Source organism: Pygocentrus nattereri, chromosome 19 (assembly GCF_015220715.1).
Source record: "Pygocentrus nattereri isolate fPygNat1 chromosome 19, fPygNat1.pri, whole genome shotgun sequence".
NCBI lineage: Eukaryota > Metazoa > Chordata > Actinopteri > Characiformes > Serrasalmidae > Pygocentrus > Pygocentrus nattereri.
In genome coordinates, this window is record NC_051229.1 from 7,023,751 (window position 1) to 7,047,136 (window position 23,386).

Below are 23,386 nucleotides of genomic sequence, written 5' to 3' on the forward strand. Positions count from 1 at the left end.
CTCAGCCTTTAGCCCTATCACTCAGCCCTTAGCCCTATCACTCAGCCTTTAGCCCTATCACTCAGCCCTTAGCCCTATCACTCAGCCCTTAGCCCTATCACTCAGCCTTTAGCCCTATCACTCAGCCCTTAGCCCTATCACTCAGCCCTTAGCCCTATCACTCAGCCTTTAGCCCTATCACTCAGCCCTTAGCCCTATCACTCAGCCCTTAGCCCTATCACTCAGCCTTTAGCCCTATCACTCAACCTTCAGCCCTATCACTCAGCCTTTAGCCCTATCACTCAGCCTTTAGCCCTATCACTCAGCCTTTAGCCCTATCACTCAACCTTCAGCCCTATCACTCAGCCTTTAGCCCTATCACTCAGCCTTTAGCCCTATCACTCAGCCCTTAGCCCTATCACTCAGCCTTTAGCCCTATCACTCAGCCTTTAGCCATATCACTCAGCCCTTAGCCCTATCGCTCAGCCTTTAGCCCTATCACTCAGCCTTTAGCCCTATCACTCAGCCCTTAGCCCTATCACTCAGCCCTTAGCCCTATCACTCAGCCCTTAGCCCTATCACTCAGCCTTTAGCCCTATCACTCAGCCTTCAGCCCTATCACTCAGCCTTTAGCCCTATCACTCAGCCTTTAGCCCTATCACTCAGCCCTTAGCCCTATCACTCAGCCCTTAGCCCTATCACTCAGCCCTTAGCCCTATCACTCAGCCTTTAGCCCTATCACTCAGCCCTTAGCCCTATCACTCAGCCCTTAGCCCTATCACTCAGCCCTTAGCCCTATCACTCAGCCTTTAGCCCTATCACTCAGCCCTTAGCCCTATCACTCAGCCCTTAGCCCTATCACTCAGCCCTTAGCCCTATCACTCAGCCCTTAGCCCTATCACTCAGCCTTTAGCCCTATCACTCAGCCCTTAGCCCTATCACTCAGCCCTTAGCCCTATCACTCAGCCTTTAGCCCTATCACTCAGCCTTTAGCCCTATCACTCAGCCTTTAGCCCTATCACTCAGCCTTTAGCCCTATCGCTCAGCCTTTAGCCCTATCGCTCAGCCTTTAGCCCTATCACTCAGCCCTTAGCCCTATCACTCAGCCCTTAGCCCTATCACTCAGCCCTTAGCCCTATCACTCAGCCTTTAGCCCTATCACTCAGCCTTCAGCCCTATCACTCAGCCTTTAGCCCTATCACTCAGCCTTTAGCCCTATCACTCAGCCCTTAGCCCTATCACTCAGCCCTTAGCCCTATCACTCAGCCCTTAGCCCTATCACTCAGCCTTTAGCCCTATCACTCAGCCCTTAGCCCTATCACTCAGCCCTTAGCCCTATCACTCAGCCCTTAGCCCTATCACTCAGCCCTTAGCCCTATCACTCAGCCCTTAGCCCTATCACTCAGCCCTTAGCCCTATCACTCAGCCTTTAGCTCTATCACTCAGCCCTTAGCCCTATCACTCAGCCCTTAGCCCTATCACTCAGCCCTTAGCCCTATCACTCAGCCTTTAGCCCTATCACTCAGCCTTTAGCCCTATCACTCAGCCCTTAGCCCTATCACTCAGCCCTTAGCCCTATCACTCAGCCTTTAGCCCTATCACTCAGCCCTTAGCCCTATCACTCAGCCCTTAGCCCTATCACTCAGCCCTTAGCCCTATCACTCAGCCCTTAGCCCTATCACTCAGCCTTTAGCTCTATCACTCAGCCCTTAGCCCTATCACTCAGCCCTTAGCCCTATCACTCAGCCTTTAGCCCTATCACTCAGCCTTTAGCCCTATCACTCAGCCCTTAGCCCTATCACTCAGCCCTTAGCCCTCCATTATAATGCATGTTCACGTCTAGGGGTTGGGTGTCCTGATTTTTGCTGAGATAGAGGGATGGGTGAAGTGTTAGGGCTACATGGCCTCCAAAAGGAGGTTTTTCAGAGCCTCGCTCCAAACAGAGTGTTATGAAGAGAAAACCAAAAGAAAAACCAGCAAGACGGCTGCGTGAGCGAGCAAAGAAACACGCAATTTCTGTTAAAAATGATAATAACCATCTTATTATCTGTAGTTCATCTTATTATCTTAGTTTAATGTTGTCTCACTGAATCATGGTCCTTTTCTTCATAACAAGCATTAAAAATCACTGATCGTATGCTGTCTCAGTGCATAGCTATCTAACTTACCCGTTCCACCTTAAATAGTCCAGCATTTCTGATGCCTGAAGAGCCAGAATGTAACTTTCTCTCTCTTTGTTCTCTCTCTATCTTTTCCTCTGTTATTTCTCTCTCTCTCTCTCTCTCTCTCTCTCTCTCTCTCTCTCTCTCTCTCTCTCTCTCTTTTTCCTGTTCTCTCTCTCTCTCTCTCTCTCTCTCTCTCTTTTTCCTGTTCTCTCTCTCTCTCTCTCTCTCTCTCTCTCTTTTTCCTGTTCTCTCTCTCTCTCTCTCTCTCTCTCTCTCTCTCTCTCTCTCTCTCTCTCTTTTTCCTGTTCTCTCTCTCTCTCTCTCTCTCTCTCTCTCTCTTTTTCCTGTTCTCTCTCTCTCTCTCTCTCTCTCTCTCTCTCTCTCTCTCTATCTTTATCTTTTCCTCTGTTCTTTATCTCCTTTATCTCTCCCTCCCTCTCTCTCTCTGTCTCTCTCTCCCTGTTCTCTCTCTCTCTCTCTCCCCGTTTTTTCTTTCTCTCTCTCTCTCTCTCTCTCTCTTTTCCTCTGTTCTTTATCTCCTTTATCTCTCTCCCTCCCTCTCTCTCTCTCTGTTTCTCTCTCTTTCTCTTTCTCTCTCTCTCTCTCTCTCTCTCTCTCTCTCTAATGTAATCCTCTCTGTGTGCTGACTGTGTTGGTTAAAGCGTGTTTCTTTAAATAGGATCAGTAAACCTGTCTGTTCTTCTGTTCTCACACGCCCAAAAAACCCACAAGCTCTTTCTGCTGTCACAGCATGATCCCCTACAGTGTACTGTATATGGGACAATATGTGAAATACTGATTAAAACAGAAAGTAGAGGTTGGTAAATTTTGTTTTGACTTGTTTTAAATTGAAAACTATGCAAATTATTCTTTTTTTGTAAACACACACTCATTCCAAATTTGATGCCTGCAACACATTCCCCCCAAAAAAAGGACTGTTTCTCCCACTCATATCACCTTTCCATTTTAGTAGCACTTGACACAAACTGATCCAGTTTAAGAAGCAGGATGCTTGTTATACAAGTCTTCAGCTGTGCAACCATTCAGGGCTTTTTGTTGTCATATTTTCCAGTTCATAATATTTTTAATAGAAGACAGACGGGCCAGTCTAACACTTTCACCCTCTGATTACACAGGTATAGAACGTGGCTTGCTATTGTCATGTTAAAATAAGCGTGGACATCTGTGAAAAAGACGTTGTCCAGAAGGCAGAATATCACTGCTGTTGGAAGAAAACCTTGCATGTCTATTGACTTTTAAGCTTGGTAATCATCTGGATGGTTCTCTGGCACAGAGAAAACAATGTCCATTATTTCCATATACAGTCTGAAAGTTGGACTTATCAGACCATAGTGCATGTTTCCACTGGACATCAGTCCATCAGCACAAGCCAAGAGAAGTCTGCAGCGTTTCTGTATGTTTCCTGATTCCCTGAATCCTTTGATGATATTCTGTAAAGGTTACCTGCTAAAACACTCCCCCATACACACGACAGACTCTGACTTACGAACTTTATGCTGGGAAGAGTCTGGATGATCCATTTCTTCCTTTGCACAGAGAAAACAATGTCCATTATTTCTCTAACAGTCTGAAAGGTGGACTCATCAGACCACACTTCACATTTCCACCGTGCATCAGTCCATTTGAAATGAGTGCAAGGCCAGAGAAGTTGGGGGCGTTTCTGGATGTTTCTGGATTCCCTGACTCTTTCGATGATGTTCTGTACCATAGAGGGTAAAATACATAAATCCTTTGCAAAGGCTTGTTGAGGAATGTTGTTTTTAAATAGTTGGACTACTTGTAGCAGGCCTTGACCATCCTTGTTCATATAGACCTGTCCTGAATGCTCCTTAGCACCATTATACCACTTCTTTCAACTGTTTTCTGAACATTTACCACCATTATTGGCCCTAAATTGCCCGTGATGCAAGCATCAATTTCAAAATGAGTGTATATTTGCAAAAAACAATGAAGTTGATAAGACAAAACATTACATGTCTTTGCACTGCTTTCATTTAAATACAGGTCAAAGTAGATTTACAAATCACAGTTTTCTGTTTGTACTGGAGTTCAACTTTGGGTGTGTAAATGAAGGGTGGTCTCTGGCTTTTGCACAGTATTGTACGTACAGTGAATACCCGCGAAAGCGATCGTGTCCTTTAGTTTTAGCTGCATTCAGGCTGTAGAGAGTGTGTTTAATTCTGCCTCAGTGAAAATGGAGATGCTTACTGGGAATGAACTGATACGTTTCTCAGCGAATGTGCTGTTATAGGCAGAGATGGGGCCTAATTGCTGTATGATAAATGTTGAAAGCTGATAAGCTGTAATTCATCTAGTTGAGTGTATCATCAGCTTGCAGGTGGGCTGCTGTTTACGCATCTGTGCTGAAACCCCCCAGAACTGCTCAAGCAGATTACACAGATCATCTCACCACCTCTGTGACATGTCAGCTTCAGTCAGACTCAGCTTTTTAGTGCACGCTTTTGGCTTTTATTAAAAATGCACATGTCTGAAATGTCTCGTATACACACACACACACACACACACACATACACACACACAATATGGATTGCTCTACTGAATTCTAAAGTTCATAGTTGAAAAATACATTTTGGACTTTTAACTGCCTGGACTAAAAAACTTGTTTTGATTGACCATTTAATTACATTTCATTTATTAAAATAAATGATTGAACATTCTATTTTGTCATTACCAAAACAATAATAATGCCTCTAAAATTTGACCAACTTCTTTCAGGAGTGACAATTTTAGCTCATTTTAAGCAAAACTCAAAAGTACTGGCCAGTACATGATTAGCTACCAGCTATGAAATGCAGGGTTGTGGCTAAAATAAGGCTCCATCTGTGAACTGAACGTCGTTGTGTTTCAGTGGTGACGTGAAAATGTGGGACAGCACTTGAATGAAGTTCATTTGTTCAAAAATTTAAGTCATGGTAAATCTAAATCGTTCAACTTCACTTCAAAAGTGATTAAAAGTGTGTGTGTGTGTGTGTGTGTGTGTGTGTGTGTGTGTAGGTATTATTTCTACAAGTGTAAATTGAGGAATTAAATTTCTGCACACACATATGTACATCGATCAGACATTACATTAAGACCTCCTCCTTGTTTCTACGCTCATTGTCCATTTATCAGCTCCACTTACTGTATAGCTGCACTTTGTAGTTCTACAGTTACAGACTGTAGTCCATCTGTTTCTCTGATACTCTGTTACCCTGTTCTTCAGTGGTCAGGACCCCCATGGACCATCACAGAGCAGGTACCATTTGGGTGGTGGATCATTCTCAGCACTGCAGTAACGCTGATGTGGTGGTGGTGTGTCAGTGTGTGTTGTGCTGGTCTGAGTGGATCAGACACAGCAGTGCTGCTGGAGTTTTTAAACACCTCAGTGTCACTGCTGGACTGAGAACAGTCCACCAACCAAAAATATCCAGCCAACAGTGTCCTGTGACCACTGATGAAGGACTAGAGGATGACCAACACAAACTGTGCAGCAGCAGATGAGCTGTCGTCTCTGACTTTACATCTACAAGGTGGACGGACAAGGTAGGAGTGTCTAATAGAGTGGACAGTGAGTGGACACAGTGTTTAAAACTCCAGCAGCACTGCCGTGTCTGATCCACTCAACACACACTAACACACCACCACCACTTCAGTGTTACTGCAGTGCTGAGAATGATCCACCACCTGCTCTGTGAGGGTCCATGGGGGTCCTGACCACTGAAGAACAGGGTAAAAGGGGGTAACAAAGTATCAGAGAAACAGATGGACTACAGTCTGTAACTGTAGAACCACAAAGTGCAGCTATACAGTAAGTAGAGCTGATAAAATGGACAGATAGCGTAGAAACAAGGGGGTGGTCATAATGTCTGATCAATGTACATATAAGGTCAGAATAATTCATTGGCTATACGTTTTTTTTTACTGTGCAGCTGCAGTTTGACCATTTATTTGTTAATGTGTTAATAAAATTGTTGAGGATGAAAACATGATTTCTTGGTGTGTACCATGTATATTTGCCACCGGTCCTGTAGAATTCTCTTCCACAAAACTTTAATGGATGTTTACTCTTTGAAACTGGACGCTGCTGTGTCAGCGATGTACCTCCAGTCTTATTTGGATGCAGAGTGGAAGCATTGAGGACATTTTTATTGGTGTTATATTAATGTTTCCCTGATGCTTTGGTGGTGCTGCTGTGGTCTGGATTGTGCTGCGGAGCTGTTAGTGCTGAGATGTGCAGTCTGCTGTCCCTCACACTCACTTTAGAGATGCTTTTATACTCCAAAGCTCCTAAAACCAGGTGCTTTCATCTGCTCAGCCTTTGTTACTGGGTGTCATTGACGTTTACAGGAGCTGTGTGGCGTGAAATTGCGAGGCTTTAAGTCTTCTGTCCTCCTCAGGCAGCGACAGCCGGTCTGTCCACCAGCTCAGCAACTCTGTGGCGGAGCAGCCGCTGTGGTGGAGAGTTTCAGATCCTGAGGATGCGGAGAGCCAGACTGGGAATAACGGGAACGGTCTCAGTGGTTCTACAGGGTTCTCCACACTGCCCTCTCTGTACGGTGACCACAGTAAAGGTGACCTCATTAAACCCCACTCACACAATTACCCCTCTCTCTCTTTTCTCTCTTCATATTTCTTCTCTATCAATCTTTCTTCTCTTTTTCTCTTTCTTCTCTCCCTCTTTCTTTTCTCTTTCCCTCTCTGTTTAATTCTTTTCCCCTTTCTTCTCTTTCTCTCTCTCTCTCTCCCCCTCTTTTTTCTCTGTCCCTCCTTATTCTCTTTCTCTGTGTTTCTTTTCTCCCTCTTTCTTCTTTCTGTGTTTCTTCTTTCTCCCTCTTTTCTCTTTCCCTCTCTATTTATTCCCTTTCTCTCTCTCTCTCTGTCTCCCTCTTTTTTCTCTCTGTCCCTTCTTATTCTCTTTCTCTGTATTACTTTTCTCCCTCTTTCTTCTCTTTCTGTGTTTCTTCTTTCTTTTCTCTTTCCCTCTCTGTTTATTCCCTTTCTCTCTCTCTTTCTGTCTCCTTCTTTTTTCCCTCTGTCCCTCCTTATTCTCTCTTTCTCTGTATTTCTTTTCTCCCTTTCTTCTCTTTCTGTGTTTCTTCTTTCTTTTCTCTTTCCCTCTTTATTTATTCTCTCTCTCTCTCTCTCTCTCTGTCTCCCTCTTTTTTCTCTCTGTCCCTTCTTATTCTCTCTTTCTCTGTATTTCTTTTCTCCACTTCTCTTTCTGTGTTTCTTCTCTCTCCCTCTTTTTTTCTCTTGCCCTCTCTATTTGTTCTCTCAGTCTTTCTTCTCCCTCTCCCTCTTTTTTCTCTCTGTCCCTTCTTATTCTCTCTTTCTCTGTATTTCTTCTCTTCTCTCTATCCCTATTCTTCTTTCTCTCCCTTTTCCCCTCTCTCCCTCTTTCTTCTGTCTTTGTCTTCTATCTCCCTCTTTTTTCTCTTCTCTCTCAAAGCTTTGGGCCGTCCGGTGGGCCCTGGCCATCTAAGGGATCTAAGGAAAAAAAAGTTTTCCACACCCACTGTGGCAGTACGCTTTAGCCTGGGCTGCTTAAAGATTTGGGTTTTTAAGTTTGTTGGTGGTGCTGAAATCTGTAGAATGACTGACTGTCAGCAATAACATTATGTCCCTGCTTGATTTCACCACTAAGGGCCGCTGTAGTTTGAATTCGTGTTCAACAACATCAGTGAGTTGCTCTAGCAGAGAATGTTGGGTGGAATGTCTTAATATCCAGAACCTGGTGATTGTTTTTACAAACAGAGGACACAAGAAAGTGGCTATAACCTCATATCATGCTATAGCAGGACACAGTGGGTTTGGCCAATCATTTGACAGCAACTAAATGAGGAGTAAATTACCTGTCATACTGATCAGAAGTCTTTAATCGAAGAGGTTTGTTTGTACCTCGTTGTACCTCGTTTCAGTTTTGTTTACCACACGGTCAGAACATTAATAAACGGTCTTTCACAAATAAATAAATAATTCCATCATTCTCTATTTGCAGTAGGAATTCAGGTGGATACATTTTTAAAGAATCAATTTCTTTCATCCTTTCATCAAATCATTTTAATTTCCTATTATTATAATTCCAAACAGATTTTACAGTCACTGGTGTTGTATGAATATGGTGTAACACCGGTGACGGTGATTCCGGTGACGTTCTGGTTAAAACGGAGGATTTTGTAAATTGGTGGTTCAGGTGACCTTGTGCAACTATTTAAAATCAATATGTTATTATATACTGTATATAATATATTATTAAACTATTAATAAATGAATTAAATATAGTGAGCAGGTGTGGACTCACCTTTTCATGCCTTTAGATGCTTCCTCTCTGATGAGCCTCAACACAAAGAAGTAGTTTATAGTCCTGATAACAGCAGTGACCAAAATCTCTTGTGTGAATGTTTTAAATGAAGTATAATGTTAATGATATTAAAAGTAAACATAAATCTGATTCATACAAATTGCTAAGTTAAACCTCTTAAAAGTATTGTTTTATGTTAAAAACGCTTTCTTTCTTTTTGTGTTGAGCTGTTTTACAGATGCAGACCGACTGATCAGGCTGTGTGTCTGTGCTGTGTTTGTCAGGCAGCGACAGCCGGTCTGTCCACCAGCTCAGCAACTCTGTGGCGGAGCAGCCGCTGTGGTGGAGAGTTTCAGATCCTGAGGATGCGGAGGACCGGACCGGGAATAACGGGAGCGGTCTCAGTGGTTCTACAGGGTTCTCCACACTGCCCTCTCTGTGCGATGATTGTGAAGGTGACCACAGTAAAGGTGACCACAGTAAACCCCACTCACACAATTACCCCTCTCTCTTTTCTCTCTTCATATTTCTTCTCTCTCCCTCTTTCTTCTCTCTGTCTCTATTTCTTCTCTCTCCCTCTTTCTTCTGTCTTCTGCTATTTATTCTCTCTCCCTCTTTCTTCTCTCTCTCTCTATTTCTTCTCTCTCCCTCTTTCTTCTCTCTGTCTCTATTTATTCTCTCTCCCTCTTTCTTCTGTCTTTCTCTGTTTCTTCTCTCTCCCTCTTTCTTCTCTCTGTCTCTATTTCTTCTCTCTCCCTCTTTCTTCTGTCTTTCTCTGTTTCTTCTCTCTCCCTCTTTCTTCTGTCTTTCTCTGTTTCTTCTCTCTCCCTCTTTCTTCTCTCTGTCTCTATTTCTTCTCTCTCCCTCTTTCTTCTCTCTTTCTCTGTTTCTTCTCTCTCCCTCTTTCTTATCTCTGTCTCTGTTTCTTCTCTCTCCCTCTTTCTTCTCTCTGTCTCTATTTCTTCTCTCTCCCTCTTTCTTCTCTCTCCCTCTTTCTTTTCTCTGTCTCTTTCTTCTCTCTGTCTATTTCTTCTCTCTCCCTCTTTCTTCTCTCTCCCTCTTTCTTTTCTCTGTCTCTTTCTTCTCTCTGTCTATTTCTTTTCTCTCCCTCTTTCTTCTCTCTGTCTCTATTTCTTCTCTCTCCCTCTTTCTTCTCCCTTTCTCTATTTCTTTTCTCTCCCTCTTTCTTCTCTCTGTCTCTATTTCTTCTCTCTCCCTCTTTCTTATCTCTGTCTCTGTTTCTTCTCTCTTCCTCTTTCTTCTCTCTGTCTCTATTTCTTCTCTCTCCCTCTTTCTTCTCTCTCCCTCTTTCTTTTCTCTGTCTCTTTCTTCTCTCTGTCTATTTCTTTTCTCTCCCTCTTTCTTCTCTCTTTCTCTATTTCTTCTCTCTCCCTCTTTCTTCTCTCTGTCTCCATTTCTTCTCTCTCCCTCTTTCTTTTCTCTGTCTATTTCTTCTCTCTCCCTCTTTCTTTTGTCTTTCTCTATTTCTTCTCTCCCTCTTTCTTCTCTCTGTCTCTATTTCTTCTCTCTCCCTCTTTCTTCTCTCTGTCTCTATTTCTCCTCTCTCCCTCTTTCTTCTCTCTCTCTATTTCTTCTCTCTCCCTTTCTTCTCTCTGTCTCTATTTCTCCTCTCTCCCTCTTTCTTCTCTCTCTCTATTTCTTCTCTCTCCCTTTCTTCTCTCTGTCTCTATTTCTTCTCTCTCCCTCTTTCTTCTGTCTTTCTCTATTTCTTCTCTCTCCCTCTTTCTTCTCTCTGTCTCTATTTCTTCTCTCTCCCTCTTTCTTCTGTCTTTCTCTATTTCTTCTCTCTCCCTTTCTTCTCTGTCTCTATTTCTTCTCTCTCCCTCTTTCTTCTGTCTTTCTCTATTTCTTCTCTCTCCCTCTTTCTTTTCTGTCTCTATTTCTCCTCTCTCCTTCTTTCTTCTCTCTGTCTCTATTTATTCTCTCTCCCTCTTTCTTCTGTCTTTCTCTATTTATTCTCTCTCCCTCTTTCTTCTGTCTTTCTCTATTTCTTCTCTCTCCCTCTTTCTTCTGTCTTTCTCTATTTCTTCTCTCTACCTTTTTCTTCTCTTCTCTCTCAAAGCTTTGGGCCATTCGGTGGGCCCTGGCCATCTGAAGGGTTTAAGAAAAAAAAAGTTTTCCACACCCACCATGGCAGTACGCTTTAGCCTAATTTTACGCATCTTTTAAAGCCCTGCAACCTGTGTGACATGGTTTCCCACTCTGAATGGAGAATGACCCAAGTACATTAAAAAGCGTGTTTATATCAGTGACGTGCTCCCAACATCATAGTTCAGTGTTTTCCCTCGAGTTAAAGCTCTTTTATGTCTCACTCCAAGTTTACTGGCAACTCTTTGCTACAGTGTAGGTGTATGGGAACTTAGCCAACAACACAAAAATGTTATCCTTTAAAGAATATAGTTACACAACATCTGATCCCATATAAGAAACAGTCTGGATTCCTGGGCTGCTGGAGATGATGTGGACCATACAAGTGCTTTCTGACTGATTTAATATAAAGAGTTATACTTCAGCCACCTCTTTCATGAAAGCTGTTCTGGGCCCTTTTTGCACTTGCATGGGTAACTGTAGGCTGTGCTATTGGAAAAAGTTTGGCTGCATAGCCAATCCTGATGAAATTCACAGTTTTTTTCCTGATTTGGACATTATAACTCTGAGGAGGGTTCAGTAGAAAGCCAGAGCTTTGGAACTGACGCTGTGAGTCCCCAGAGACTGGCAGCCGCAGAGGACCTTGGAGGGCCTTGGAAAGTTTTTTATAGCTTTTGGTTCTTCTAGACCCAGTATTCTGCCAAAAGTAAGAGAGGGAAAGAAAGCAAATATGTTCTTGGATTAAATAAGCTTTTTAGAATGTTGGCCAAAGTCCCATACAGTCTAAAGAGTGATTATAGCTCAAAACTCATAAATGACCTAAAAATACCTGCCTAAAGTGATATATATTGAATGTGAGTGAAAGGTCAGTTAGCCTATTTTTTGTTGTGTAATTGTAGCCTTGCAAGCCACACTTCTGCCCACAGTGTGAGTGTCTGGTGTATTTTGCCACTAAACTTGGCAAAGAACTACCTACTTTGAGAGGAAAGAGTCATTTGACTGACATGCAAAATATCCAACCACAAGCTGTTGTAAAAAGGGTCTGCAACAAAAACAGGCCTGCAGGAAACAAAGTGGCATGCATTAAAAAGAAGAGGTAATCACATACAGTATATTAGCTCCAAAAATCAAAAGTATTAAAATATCAGCACCTCAAATGGTTCACAGAGTACATAGGTGCCCCTGCATATCCCTACCATGTGCATGTGACAGAGCATCTAAGAGACTAAGCTTATGTTAACATGTCATCATTCACAACCTGATTAGTTCTAAACTGAAAATCATTAAGTAGCAACTCTAAGCAAAGTGTTGTGTAATCCAACATGTACAGTCATGCAGACTGAGTTGATGCATAGTGCGGCGTATGGTCTGAGCACTGACAGGCTGACATCCCACTTCTTCAACCTCTGCAGCAATGCTGGCAGCACTCGTGTCTATTTTTCACACCTGGAACCTTGTAACTCTAATGAGTCACATGACACCAGGAACGGACAACGACACATTTGAACACAATTTGGATGTTCACTGTGAGGTGGACTCACTTGTGTTGCCAACTATTTAGACATTAACGGCTGTCTGTTGAGTTGTTTACAGAGGTCAGTAAATCTGCACTGCTATACAAGCTGCACACTGGCTACTTTGTTACATCCAAGTTTCATGTCTATAGTGTCGTCCCATCAAAAGATATAATAAAATATTTGCAGAAATGTGAGGGGTGGACTCACTTTTGTTAGATATTGTATGCGCCGTACGGTGAAAATGGGCACCTTGGGGGAATTACAAGTTTGAGCTTCATGAAGTCCAGTAATGGGTGAAACTCTATGGTCCACCATCTCACCAGCTCATTATAAAGATCAGCAACTGCCGCAAAGTGTCTCAGTAACTGTAGGGTAGTCTTTATTGTTGGTGATATATCTTAAAATTAATGGTGCCAAAAAGGGTTTTTCATAATATGTAGCTCTCTCCACACTTGGCAACCTCCATTATACACTCTCAGAAATAAAGCTATGAAACTGTCACTGGGGCAGTGCCCCTCTTGTCACTGGGGTGATTCCTTCAAGGGTACATCTCAGAACCTTTAGTTAGGAAACATAACTGCACCATAATCCATTGAAATGATATTTTCTAAGTTGTACTGACTCCACACACTCCGTCTTGTCTCCAGGCTTTTATTTTATTATTGTGTTTTAAAACATTTGGTTACGAAAAAATAGAAATATGTACTTTTCACCTGGGGCACAATTGGACCTTAAAACTGCTGTTGTACCTTTGAGGGAACATTGACTTTGTTTATGCTTTGATGATCAAAAAATGTACCTGCACAGAACCTTTATTTCTAACAGTGTACATACTAACATCTAAATGAGAACGTAAGCATAATGGCACTTTGCATAAGTGATGCCATGGAAGAACTGCTTCTCCTTAATGGATAGTTTGTTAAAGAATAATTTTTCCAAATGAGATGTGAAGAAACATTTTAAAGTTTAAAGAATCCCCCAAAATGCCATGGTTCTGTACCAAATTAAGGTGTCCAAGCCAGAACCACTGAGGAACCTTTATTTTTAAACCCCTGAACAAGAAGTTGTATTACACACTTCTACAACCTAAAAACAGCTCCATTAGTTTACTTTGAAGTCCCTGTAATAACTGAATAATAAGCCTTTGTATGAACTAAACCTGTAATGTTAATGGGTTAGGAGTGTGGGGGTGACCAGCTGTATCAACATAAAAGGGGAATTCCAAAAATGCTTAAAACATTTTGCATAATCATCAGTGTGAACATAGTCATAGAGAGCGGTTTGAGAAACATACTGACCGCATTGCTCACAGTGGCAGGGATAGGAACCAGACGTCTGAAGTTTAAAGGGCTCATACCTTACATTTTTTCTAATGTTTTTCCTTATTGCTTTGAGGTCAACATTTATCTGCTTTTATGTACCAAAAATAATTGACTTTGCATGGCTGTTTTCTGACCTCTCCTTATCCCTTAGAGCAGGCTGTTTTCACCTTTAAGGCTGATATAAGTCAGTGGCTTCTGCCCTGATCGCCCTCATTTAAAAAGCAGTCCAGGCTGAAACTCTTATAATTTCAGTGTGAATGTGCAGAGCTGAACTACAGTAAGCTGGATAAATGAAAGCAACATCACAGAAACGGTGCTGTTTGGACTGGGCTATATGGACGGGGCTGGGGAATAAACATTATGTTTTAAAAGTTTAACAATATTTCCATTCTACATTAACATTTTTGTTGCCATATAGAAGCTGAAGGCTAAAGAAAGCTAATAGCAGGTTTTACAGTGATCTTGCTGTGTATTTGGTGCTGTATTCCTGGGTTGTGTGATGTTAGAGCTGGTGTCTCTCACTCTGCCTAGTGATGGCAGGTTTCTCTGAGTGTTCTGGTGTGTACATCATGTCACTATTTGTAACCCTTTGTTTATAATCTGAAGGCTAAAAGCAGAGATGTAATATAGCAGTAGCGAATGTTGTTTGGGTGACTTTGGAGCTGGATTTCAGGCTGATGGATGGTCACAAGTGGATGAAATTAGTCTGGATGGTGAGGCCAGAGTCTGATGAGTGAAATGGTCCTGTTTCAACTCTTTGTTGCAATATGAAGGCTAAAAGCAGAGCAATAATGTCAGGATTTTGTGTGATTTTCTGACCGAATTACTCACTGATGCTGATATCACAGCTCGATGAGGTCTGTAGCTTAAACCATTCTGAAGTTATGAAGGCTAGAAGTTACCTACCGTTTTGCTGGTTTTGGTTTCTAAGGGTTAAAAGGTTGTTTTATAATAGTTTTAAGGTAACACTTTGGTCTGAAATGTATTTTTAATGGTAGAGATTTTGGTTTTTATCTTGGTTAGAGAGACATTTGTAAAAATAAGTGTAATTTCTTTAAAGCATCCAAAGTTTGCACATTTTCCATGTTTATCACTCAAAACTTTTGCTTACATAACAGAAACACTGCAAAGATCTGTGCTAACGGTGTGACCTTGTGGCTGGAACATGGCAGTCAAGCATCTCTACAACTGAGTTCACTACTTTTTCCACATACTTTTTGTTAGCTTTCCCACTAGGTAAGCGTTAAAGGCACTGGATGATGGCACTTTTTACTCTCAGCATCCTTCTGTTTACTAGAGGAAGCCACCAACTAAGCGCATGATGGGAAAAAGACTGGGGAAGATGTCAGCACCTCGGACAGCAGCAGTTATCCCAGACACAGTGGCTAAACCTACTGGGCAGAAGGATGTGTTAGGGAAGATCATTGGATGCGATAACCACTGCCCAACTGTTGAGAGTGCCTAGGTGGCCAGATCCTCGTTATAAATTCTGTTCTCCTTCACACCAACACAGCGGCTTTTCTTCCGAGAGCGCAGCCATGAAATTCTCCCTCAGGCCATCAGCGAGGCCGAGCTCACGCTGACTGGTGATGGCCAAATCGTCTGTAATTAGGACAGTGCTCCAGGCCCTGCTGGGCCTCTCACGCAGGTTCATGCCATTAACTTGTTGGGTGAAGAGATTTTACTGGACACCTCCTAATACTGATGCTGCCCACTATCACACCTCACACATGATGCTAAATAAGGGGATGAGGACGTGCATGTGTGTGTGTGTGTGTGTGTGTGTGTGTGTGTGTATGTTTTCATGTGTGGCTCAGGCAAAACTTTGATTTGTAAAGTGCTGCTGTGTGAGATATCTGAAGATGTCAGTTCCGCAAAAAAAACTCATTTACAGTTTCCTCCCTCAAATTTGGTCAGTCAATCAAGTTGTGTTTGGTGTCTTTAGTTTTGCACTAGAGCTGCAAGACTAATGTAGCTAACCAGTCTCTGAAGCTTAGCATTGTGCAAACTGCATGCTTAACCCCATAAACCCTAATGACCTGCATGGGGGTCCACACTTCAGTGTCTCACTCTACACAACTACTGAATGTACACACTAGTTTCACAATAGATACTGACTGTTCATAGTAGTTACTGAATAATTTATTGTAGTTATGGAATAACTTATAGAAGTTCCTGAATAATGCATAATAGTTGTAGAAAAAATCATAAAAGCTACTGAATCATTCATAGTAAATGCTGAATATTTCATAGTTACTAAGTTACTAAATAATGCATAGGAATTATTGAAAAATTCATAGCTGTTGTAGGAATTTGCAATAGACAGTGAATAATTCATAATAGTTACTTAATAATTCATTGCAGTTACTGAATCATTCATAATAATTACTGAATAATTCATAGTAGTTACTCGGTAATTCATTGCAGTTACTAAACAATTCATACTGGAGACTAAATTTTTCATAGAATTTGTAGAATAATGCATAGTTGTTATCAAACAAATTATAGTAAACACTGAATAATTGAAATAATAGTTACAGAATAATTCATAGTAGCTACTAAATATTTCACATAAAAAAAATCATAGTAGGCACAGAATAATTCATAATAGTTACAGATGAATTCATAGCAGGTGCTGAACAATTTATAATAGTCAATGAATACTTCATAATAGTCACTGAATAATTCATAATATTTGCTGAATAATTCATAGTCATTACTGAATATTTCATATCAAACAAATCATAGTAGATACTAAATAATTCATAATAATCTCTGGATAATTCTGTAGTTGCACTGTACTTCCAGTAAAACTTGTAAAACTGTACTTCCAGTTTTGTAAATCATACACATTCACATTGAAATACGCTCTATTAATGTTTCTAAAGAGAAAAATACATGATACAAAAACTGAGTGAAAAAAAGGGCTAAATTTGAGGTGATCAGTCATGTGATGTGTTGTTTTTTGTCTCTCTGGTTTTGGAATCTAGCTCACCAAAGTGAAGTCTCTAGTACATAATTGTTCCTAGCAAGCCCCCTCAGCCTGTAATCAGGCCCCCCTAAAATGAAACTCTGCATCAGTTGAGAAATAATCTCAAACAGACTCCCTTGTGTGGTTTCTGGCACTAAGTGATGTACTTACTTAAGTTGCTGCTACTGTTTTTAACCGCGTGATGCACTTACATCCAGTTTTATAGTTAACAGTATGGGAGATCGACTACATTTGGAGTAGAGGTTTGGATTGTACGTTGATTTTTTCATCAAACTATTCCTTTAACCCATGAACAACCTTGTAATCTATGGTCCATTCCAGAGGGACCTTCTGAAACCATGTTCTGCAGGCTTATCTCCAAAGTCCATGCTTTATCTTGCTCCCAAATGCAGTCTTCCAGCCATGAGCCCCGAAATTCCCATCAACGTCTGGATATTGTGAAAATTGCCTGGAGCATCATTGGTCCTCCTGTAATGGAAATGATAATGGAAGGACAATATCTTCTGGAAGGATCACAAAAAGGCATTTTGAGAGTGCAGTTCTTAATAAAAAGGAGCTCATGAATGTGATCTGAGAGATTTAGCCCAGCTGCTTCTGCTTCACTCTGGCCCACAGGGTCTTCTTTTTGATTACAGGAGCAGCAGCATCAAAGAACGTCTGTAGACGTGACGCAACCTTAGGCTGACTTCCAGATAAATCAATAACGGAAACGGAAAAGTCCAGGACTTTCTTTTTGTGGCAGAAGTCTTCTCCGCCTATTGGTTCCAAAGCACTGATGCAGTCAGTAATCTCACTTCTGTAACATACAGCTACCCAAATGCATTCTCTTCCCCTCGATTCTCTTGTTCTGCTCCAGTGCTTTTTTTCCAATGGCTGGGACCAATATGGTGAGGAACAAGCATCACTGTAGATTGGGGGTTGGCAACTTGAAGCACTGGAGCTGCATGCGGCTCTTTTACTGCCCTGTTGTGGCTCCACAGCTTAGATATTAGGTAAAAATAAAATGATCCTCCTTTGCAGTAAAGTAAAGCTCTGCTGATCGTTCAACACAGTTTAACAACAAATGATCTTAATTACTGGAGTTAATGTGTAAATTCTAATTCACCTTTAACCCTGAAGGTTGGTGCACAGACTGCTGGTCACCATAGCAATGCAGACAAGAATCTTGCCCAGATGGTGGAGAACGAAATGGCAAAGAGAAAGTTTTAAGATGATAATTTGGAGTTTATAGGCACTCAGCTGGTTTCCTGATATCTGGATATCTCATTCAAATTGTCTCATTCCACCTAAAATGGTGCAGCAGTTACATTCTGGTGCCTCAGGCAGCATTTAAGGTGGAACGGGGAAATTAGAACAAGAAGCTGGGAAGAAGGACCTCCAGCCTCGTGAAAAAAGTCAAACGTTGAGAGACATTTTTACACAAAACTGTTCCACTTTTGAGGAAAGGTTTCCTGCTGGAGATGTGAGAAAAGTGGCTGAGCTAAAGAAAGTCTTGGCTCTTCTGAACATTTGGGTTGGCTAGACCTTCTGGAAGTTCTACATATGTGACTGCCTGAATACAAACTGTAGTCTGACCAGGTTTTAAAAATGGAAAATAGCAGCAGCAGCTCTATATCAGGGCTGTTTACTGAAATGGTCACTGTAGAACTGTAACGTGTGTGTGTGTGTGTGTGTGTGTGTGTGTGTGTGTGTGTGTGTATATATATATATATATATATATATATATATATATATTTATGTATGTGTATGTATGTATAATGTGTGTGTGTGTGTGTGTAACAAATTTCAGATAAATAAGACATCTAGAATGTCATTAATGATCATTAATTTAGAGGCATTTTCTCTGTTTTTGACAGTTTTGAGTCTGTATAACCATCCCCCTGTGACTACATAACCCAAGTATCAGTTTTAAAATAAAACCGCTCACACATACACAAGTGCACAGACACCATTTTCATCTTCTTCTTCTCCTCTTTCCTCTTCTCTTCCCTCTTTATTCAGGTAAACAAATCAATGCTGCTCTTTGGCTTTGCCATTTAAGATGCCTGAGCTGTAGAAATTTAGCTGAAACTGTGAAGAACATTGTCTCTCTGCTCAGGTCGATGAGCTGGGGGGATGTGCGGGTGGTCTCAGGAGAAACGGATGCTCTCTGGAGTTTCATTTGTCTGCCGTCCAGGCCCATAAATCTCACGCTGTCCACAATTGTGTACAAAGAATGAACCACGGCAACCAAATGTTTGCAGTTCCTCCTGCTTTGTTCTTAGAGTTCTTAGAATAATGCGTATTGGACGTTGCTCAATATTTGTCTTTTTTCTTTGGAAAAATCTTCGAGTCCGTGTTTGAAGAGCTTTAGGAGCCAGTGATGTAGTGAGAGAGACAATAAGGCGGTATGTTTGCCAAGTCAGGGCGGAGAGTTTTCTTTCAGAGTGAGCAGTTACTCTGCAAAGTGTCCTGTCAGCAGTGCAATATCAGAGATTAGCTTGTGTAAACATTTAAAGATGAGAATACAACTCAACTAGTGAGAAATATGTCCACTTCACTGGCACACTTTAGTTTTTCCAAAGAGTAGAGGAACCTGAAATCATACTCGAGTAAAGCTGTGACCGTCAGTTATACTGGTAATCAAATATAGGGCTGCAACAACTAATCAACATTATCAATAACACTGAGTGTGTTTACATGCACTTAATAATCCGATAACTGCAGAACATCAGATTTTGTCAGTAATCCGATCAACGTGTTTACATGCCCTTGAGTAATCAGATAATGGGGGAACTCTGGGTCTACATGAGTCAGAGAGTAATCAGATTTCTGCTTTGTAACCAGCCAGTAATAATAAAGGGATTTTAAGGGGTTATAAGCACTTGGATATAACCTGCTACCCATATGTTTGATATCAAAATGCTGTGTTATCTTCATTGCTACTTTCTAGAACTGCTGCAGCAACATCAGCAGCTATAAACTTTCCGCCCACCGTTTTGCATGTGTCTTGCATGTTGGAGTCAAATGAATGAAGATTAAAGGGTTTCAGGCGTGATGGGTCAGTCCTTAATGATTTCCTGAGTGTCCAGTGGTCAGTTTCACTCAAAATGTTGATGGTCACAAGAATCCACCAGTCTCACAAAGTGAGAGGCAGATGATATGCATATCTCAGCCCCTCTTCACAGCCTCATAACTCCAGATGTCCCAGACGAATTTGTGATACGATTGGATAAAGAGGGCGGCTCTACAGATTCAGGAAATGTTTGAACTGTATGTATAGAAACATCGAATTTTACACCCGTGCACATTTGTCAACCCCAGAGGGTTAAAAAAGGGAAGAGTTTGAATGTTTCAGCACCACAGAGGACCTAGAAGGCTCTGAGCTTCTTTAAAGTTTAGTTCAACTCAGTTCAGCATCAGTTGGAGATCGTCAACATGTCAGATGTTTATCAGAATGATGAAACATCCCTCTGCTCAGACCACATCACTCCTATTGCATTCAACAGCAAGTCAACCAGAGTTTACAGCCAATCAGTCCGCTCACCACAGCTAATGTCATGACCTCAAACTGCAGCTTCCTCGTTTTTTCTTCTTCTTTGACTCTCTGATATTACTCTTTTTCCAACACTGTACTGGTCATTATCTTCATTCTGAACCCCACAGGAGAATTTCAGTGTCTTGGTATTATACAGCCAATAAAGCTGCTCTGTGAATTCTGGCTATATGGTTCTTGTCTTGACAAGGGAAGCTGCGCCAAATGGACATTTCTCATCAATAATTACATCCCAGAGATTATAGAATATCTGCTGGGGTGCTGGGGATGTTTCAAACATGTGGTCACTTTTGACTGGTCAGAACAGTTCAATAGTTTGGTCTTGACCAAGATGGTCTACATTATAGAATGGTTTAAATGGCTTAAAGCCAGAACTTTGGTTATCATGTCACAACACAAGCATAATTCTTCAGTGGCTAAATATTAGGACAGTTGACATTCCCTATGCATTTGCAGTGTAAGTGCTTTCATATGGTAGATAACTATGTTTAGCTGGAAAAACAGCAGGTCATGCATTTACTTTTTTTTTGCATAAATATGCCTTTAAATTATAAGATTGATAAATAAGTCTTTTAAAATAATACTTAGGAATGTACTTTGAAACGTTCATGGATTTTATTGTTTTTATAATCTTTATTTTTTCATAACTGAATCATGTTTTAATAACTTTTTGAAAATTATTACATATATTGTATCTTCAAAAAGGCAACTTTATAGGAGAAGGAAAAACATATGTTACTTATAATGTAAGGCAATATAACCAGACTTTTTTTCCCCGGTCATTTTGGGCCATTTCATTCAGTCCATTTTTTTGTGGCTGCAGTTACCTATGATTTCCATAATGGATTCATTGGTTGATCAGATTGCATTAACGGTGAATTTAAGATATGCAAAAATCTAGAAAGTGTCCCCAGATCATAGCTTGTTGGAACAAGTAGAGAAATTCAGCTGAAAGAGGATCCTAAATTTCCATTCATGCCACGTTTGTGTTATGCAGAAGACACTGAGTGCCTCATCCTGCATTTCTTCAGAATTTGATGAAAACACATTTGTTGTGTATTGTGGAAAGAATTTTTTTTTTTACCATGTTTGACATCAGAACAAAAAGAAAAAACTTGAATCTGTTAATAGAATGAAATGTTAATGTAATTTATTATGTAACTAATTATCTAATTAACTGATACAATTACCTTTTAATGTTGTGTGTGGTCAATCCCTAACTCGGGGGTCGCAACCCAACTGTTGAGAAGAGCCATTTTGTCATTTCAACAAAAATCAAATCAACTTGGGCTCCGCAACATTTCATGTCCATTTTATTGAAGTAGTGTTTCACTATCTTGGCTGAAAATATGTGTTAATATATGCTAAAGTCCTTGAATAGACTAAAAACAATTCAATGAAAACGCAGACTTACTTTGCTCTGCTTTGAGCTTTAGCTCAGCTATAGCCGCTTTTCTCGCATCTCCGGCAGGAAACGTTTCCTCAAAAGTGGAATCATTTCTTGTAACATGCCTCTCAACATTTGACCATTTGCTGATTCCTGGCTTAACTGGTCAGCACTACCTGGCCACAGTGTGTAGTTTACATACAGTTGAAATGAGCGCAACTTTTTGAGACAAGTGTACGAAAATGTACATATGCAGTCAACACAATGTAAACTGGTGTAGTATTAGCTTCCATTGCTTGTTAGCTACATTAGCCTTGTAGCTTTAGTGCAAAACTAAAAAAAGCAGACTTCAGACACCAAACATGATTGCCTGATCGACAGCGTTTAGGGTAAGCAGGCCCTCTCTAAGATTCATTTTTTGCCAAACTCTTCCTCTAAATGCTTTGCCTCTTTAAATTCTGCCAACACATCTTTTTCTGTATTGCTTATGTTAATGATGATGCTGCTAACTCTGCTGCTGACGATGCTGATGAACACAGTGATTCATTCTAACCTCCTGCAGCAGGTGAAGATGTCTCTCCTGGTGAAATTTCCAGTCTCTCAGTCAGGGGGAGTTTCTGCAGAGGTGGTTGTAAAGTCTTGGATGAGTTGGTGGTTGGAACATGAACTCCGGCTTCAGTCTCTATTAGCCCTTCTGTTGCTGTCAGTAGCAGCCAAATGACTCTGATCTTGTAGAGTACTCCTCGCTGCTGTTTCTCATTTCCTGCTCTCCGAAAGCAATTGGGATCTTTCCTGCAAGATAATGCTTGTGTAGGTGTATGAACCCTTTAATGCCCACAAACAGCAGTTATTTCTGTCTGCGGTGAGACTTTATTTGGTCCTTTTAGATGAAACAAAGACTCAACAGATGCTCAGTGACATGTCAAAGACATATGGTTAGGTTAGGATTAGGATTAGGGTTGACATTGGGTTAAGGTTAGGGTTAGGGTTAGGATTAGGGCCATGGTGAGGGTTAGGATTAGGTTTTGGGTTGAGGTTAAGATTAAGGTTATGCTTAGGGCCAGCATGAGGGTTAGGATTAGGTTTAGGGTTGACATTGGGTTGAAATTAGGGTTAGGATTAGGGACAGGGTTAGGGTTAGGTTTTGGGTTGAGGTTAAGATTAGGGTTTGGATTAGAACCATGGTGAGGGTTAGGATTAAGGCCAGGGTGAGGGTTTGGATTAGGGCCATGGTGAGGGTTTGGATTAGGGCCATGGTGAGGGTTAGGATTAGGTTTTGGGTTGAGGTTTAAGATTAAGGTTATGCTTAGGGCCAGCATGAGGGTTAGGATTAGGTTTTGGGTTGAGTTTTTAAGATTAGGGTTAGGATTAGGGCCAGAGTAAAGGTTAGGAATAGGTTTTAGGCTGATGTTAAGATTAGGGTTAGGATTATTTGTGTAATGGAAGTACCATATTAACAGTACATCTACTTAATGTTGAGAAGTAAATTTGAGAAGATTTGTAGGAAAAATTCAAAATAAATTAATTCTAATTTAAAGGTTTGGCCTGATGGTGGCGCTAGAGGACGGGTCAACTCACTGATTTTCAAGTGGTTATTTATGTATTCAACAAATAAACAAAGTGCCTGTCACACAAACGTGGTCAACAGTATTCTGTAAATCATTTTCTGGAGGTAAATATCCCTGGGGTCAGATCGACCCCTAGGACCAAATTTGTTATTATATTTGAGGACGATAGGAGGGTTAATGTAAGTCAGTTCTCAACAGAACAGCTACAAGATATTAAAATACAATGTATTCAGATGCTTCACTACTGCTACTTCACTCATGTTGTAGATGTGTTACTGATAATCTACAAAAACCAATCCGAATAAATTGTTACCCTGCCTGTTAATGATCTTTTCTCCTTTAATAATATGACTTCTCAAAGCTGTCTTCCTATTTATTGAGGCAAAGAGCATAATCTAACAAAGTCTGTGTCACAAACTACCCTTTTAAATAGCAGGAACAACTCTAATTCAGAGAACAATAAGCAACAAACTGCATCACCAATCATCTC